The 4675-nt window shown below is 37.8% G+C and overlaps 1 protein-coding gene across 1 annotated transcript in view; it reads left to right on the forward strand.

The window, feature by feature from the left end:
• Window positions 1-4675, forward strand: part of LOC107084231 (receptor tyrosine-protein kinase erbB-4-like) — a 367984-nt gene that overhangs the window by 284778 nt on the left and 78531 nt on the right. The gene's annotated exons all lie outside the window — the stretch shown is intronic.

Here is a 4675-nt window from a genome sequence, read left to right on the forward strand (position 1 = left end):
AATGGGCAAATTTACAGCAGCAGAAAGATTATTGAAAATGGTCACACAAATGAGGACCTTAGAAAAATAATAATTGGGAAGAATTAGAATATAAACAACAAAATACTGTAAAGTGTTTTAACATTATGAAATGGTGCACCTGGAGAATAAATAACCATTATACAGCTATGGATATTTTAACAGTAATGGATATTTGAAAATAGCAGCAACATCAGAAATGTGCAAAATGGCAGCAGCATGTTATTTAACTGACTAAGGTTTCTATCATTACATTTGATTTTATTTGTTCCTGCTCCTGGTGGTTGGAACCTTTATTCCACTCTGGATTCTTGTGAGTATTCATTCTTTTCCTGCTTTGTGTGTCAACTGTCACCGGCGTTGCTAAGCAACATAGCCTATGGCGGTAAAACCCGCCGAAGGGTAGACCTGTTTGAATTCACAGCCAAAACTCTTCCGGTCTTCTTATTTTCACAGACTTCGAAGGATCCAGTCTAGATAGACCGCGTCCTTGGAGGATGCAGCCCATGATTTCGAACAGAGCCTCAGAGTCATAAATGGGGAGAACCATAACATAGTTAGCATGGCTAAATCAGTCAATTTTTGAATTTCTTCTTTAAAATTACAAATTTTGACTAATTTCATCTACTATGACTTCAATAAGGATTTGAGCAAAAAAAAAAAAAAAAGGTACATAAAGGTTTTCCTAAATAGTGGTTTTATTTGAAAATGATAAATAAATTGAGTCTTCGCTCTTAGCTCCTGGCTAAGAGGCTGCTCCATGACAAAGCCGTTTCACTTCAGTGTGTTTCAATTACAAAGCATGACAAAGCCAGCATTTTGACCGGGTAATGTGAACATTAAAGCATACACCCGAGGGTTTTTTTTTTTCTTCTTCTTTTTTTGCAGAGCAAATTTGTGTTTGAAGACACTGTTTACCTCCTCGGCGCTCTGTAATTCCGGAAATGTATTCTAGCTGGAGGCTCGAATGCAGCGCTTATTTGTCCAATGAAGCGTTCGCATCCTGTCCACAGCGCCGCCAGTGAAGCTCATTTGGCAGAGGCACTGTGCATTATTAGCTGGTAAATAAAGTGGCGTGGCGAGAGCGCGTGTGTGCGTGCGAGCAAACTCAAGAGAGTCTCACTGGCCTTGAGTCTGTATTGTATTTAATAGACCTCTTCTCTCAGTCCAGTCCAGCCTTGTTTTAATGAAACAATAACAGCTACAGCCTGTCACCATCTGCTCTTATTACTGCTTCCACCAGCCCACCCTCCCATTCCCTGTCTCATCTCTTCCTGTCAGAGCACTTCCATCACGTTCCACCTTCAGCTGCTCCTTGTTTTTATCGCAATCGTGCAAAAACATTCACAATTTACACAGCTGAAGATCATTCCCTTTGCCAAAACAGCCTCCTATGATGCACTTAACCAAATGCCGTCAATGATCCTAAGCCTTTTGCAGCCCAAAAACATTAATGCAAAACATTTATTTTATGATGTGCGTTGTCAGTTGATTAGTTGATATTCAAAAATTAGTGCCTAAACATTTTACTGTTTGATCCCTGCAGAGAACTCCATACCAAACAGACACGCAGCTGCATAAATAAATATATACATGAATATGTAACACTAGCATGATTAGATTGAATCTTTGGATGCTAAACTGTGCAGGTTATGTTTGTATAAGTCTAATAAATGATTTATATTACCCAGTCTACGCACACATCACTTCCACTGATTCCAAATGCCTGGATAGATAACAGCTAATCTGCATTGGAATGCAGTGTTTGTTTCTTGTGATTGCATTTAAATGAAAATGAACTTTGGTGAAGCCGTTGACATTTTTAAGATATGAATAACTTTAAATTCTTTATTTTATTATCTACATGTAGTGAGTTTCTTCTGAACTGTGAAGCTGGTCTTTTCTGAATATCCTTTTATCTTTTTTTCTGGACTTGAGCTGATTTTGTATGGAGTGAAATTTGCTCCAGTATAAAAAATAAAAAAAGAAATACAAATCAAAACTTAAACTTGATGCTTGAAAACGTGTTTTGAGAGTAACTTTACTGTATTCTCAGATTTGATTTTTTTTTTCAAGGCTCAACTTACATTGTTTTCCACTTTTTGTTTTTTACAATTTTTTAATTTTTTAATGTTGTGTTTTAGTTTTCTTTATGTGAATCTATTCTTTTTAGATTACCGTATTACATGCTTTCTGAATTCACATTCTCTTCACCTCAAACAAAAAACATTCTCTTCAAAAATACAAAAACGCACCCTAATTGCGTATATTGACCAACACAATGTGGATGCTTTTGTCCAAGCTGATCACTATAAATGCTTTATTCCCTCTCACTCTAGATGAAACCCCTCCTCCAGAAGTGAAGAGAATGTGATCTGTGAAACTAAGCTTGAAAAGAATAAAATTCTTAAAATGTGATCTGAAAAACTCAAATCTATTAGCTTAGTAAATTAGCCCCACTAAATCACACATTTAATGTCACATTTAGTCTGGTTTATCAGGCTACAAATCAATGAAAAAACAATTAAAAATATAAATAAACTATAAAACTATATCGATGTAAAGAATAAAAAAAAAATCAATATGAAAAATCATTTGACAAAATAAAATATTCAAAAATTTATTTTTAAAAACAAACCCAGCAAAGTAACTCTCAAAAACTCTTTTTGATTAAAATGGGTATTTTTTAGATTGCTTTACAACATTCAATTTACAATCATGTTTTGTTTTTGTTTTTTCTGCTTGCAGAAATAATGGACCAAAATTCATTCCATAATTTTTAACTCCTTTGTTTCTATAGCATAACTTTTTTTATGAGGTGCATCAAGTAGAATCTAACATATTTTGAAATCTCAAATTTAAGGCAGTAGTAGTGATTTATCTTTTTTCCATATACAAACAAAAGTTTGCATTGGGTCATCTAGCATCACCACCCTAAACATAGGATGATTTAGGGGTTAGCCGTCAAATGTTACTCCTGCTTTTTAAATATGTCACTACTAGGTACTGCCCATACCTTGAAGATTAAAATGTATGCCAAAACTTAGTTTAACAGAGTAATGGACGTGTTCCGACAGCATTAACAATATGCTGTGGGTGTAATAATTGGAACTTCGTATGAGCTAAGCTAACGTTAGCTTAACTGTTCATTGATGAAATTGACGTTCATAAACAGATATTTACATTTCCAAGCATTTTTTTTTTTTTACTGCTGTATCCAACATTGTGTTTGTGAATTAGTCAGTTATTGATAGAGATGGATGACATATATAAAGTAAGAATTCTACTCTTGTTGATTAGCCTAAAGACACCTCGCTAAAGCTAGTAGCCATAAAGCGAGAGAACAGTACTCCCTCAAGGTGCCGGAACAAAACATGGAGATATAAACTCCCAGAAAACCCTCATTTGCTTTAAATTAAGATAAAACATTAAGCTATAATTTCATTTCATTTTCACTTTCATATTTTTATGTAATTCTTCTGTTTTAATGAGTTCCTTTTCATCTTTTTAACTATATGCATTGCCTTGGTGCCACTATAATGAACTTTTCAGTTTTTTCCTCATGTTCAGCACTTTAAATTTTCAGACCACTATAATGTGTGGTATCAATAAACTTTATTTTTTTAGAGTCTCCATAGTAAACATACATCATCTATGCAGTAAAAGATGCTTCCCCCCCCATCCTCTGTCGTCACGGCGACCTTTTTTGCACTCCCTCGCCCTCGTCTCTTTCTGTTTGCCTTCCCTCCTCCGTCTCCGTCTGCTGACTCCCTTCCATCCCGGGAGGGCCTTACGCCACCACGCTAGCCGTTAAACGACATGTCATTGCCACGCCGCAGGCAATGTCATCCGTCCTGCAAGGGGCTTGCCTGGCACCTCTAATGCCAGTCCTACGGTGCTGATGGGTTTATATCACATTGAGTGAGCTCTCATACGGCTGACCGACTGATATATGGCCTCATTATAATGTTTGATGGCTGCGGTGGAGCCGGGTGATTATACTGCTGATAGAGCGCAGCCAACGAGGGATTCAATAAGCTGATCGCTCATTAAGACGCAAATCGATCAGGAGCATTGACTTTTTTTTTTTTTTGTTCAGTGACTGTGTGAACAGGTGTGTCACGGTCTGGTTGGTTTGTTTGTGCGCCCTCATTGAAGGAGCCGCCATGTTTTTTTGCCAGCGCCGGCTCGCCGAGCGCTTCAGCCCCTGGGCCTGACCGTGCCAGCTGCTGGGAGGCAGTTCAGAGTCAGCTGTTGCTGGCGACAAAGAGGCGCGGAGGAGGGGCTGTCAAAAAAAGAAAAAAAAAACAGAATTGGAATTGTTTTGTGTGTGCACAGCTGGTGAGCTGCTCCTCTTTGTGGATGGTGATAGCTGCTGACACCAGGCTGTGATTTGCTGAACGGTGGGCACAATGCAGTCTGTGGAGCTAACTGCCAGGTTCAGGAAAACTTCACTTTTTCAACCATGAATTATCTCATCAGCAGTGCATTTGTGCCTGTACAGTTACATTTTTTTTTATTTTTAGTCCTCCTCCGCAACAGTTTGTTGGCAGAGACCACTAGATTGCTCTTTAGGATCTTTCATTTCAAAATCCCCATCAGGTTAGGGATCCCTCCAGTTTTTAGATGTCTCTGCTCCAGCACATCTGGACCAAAA

The sequence above is a fragment of the Cyprinodon variegatus genome, unplaced genomic scaffold (genome assembly GCF_000732505.1).
Source record: "Cyprinodon variegatus isolate N-32 unplaced genomic scaffold, C_variegatus-1.0 Scaffold95, whole genome shotgun sequence".
In the NCBI taxonomy this organism is placed as follows: domain Eukaryota; kingdom Metazoa; phylum Chordata; class Actinopteri; order Cyprinodontiformes; family Cyprinodontidae; genus Cyprinodon; species Cyprinodon variegatus.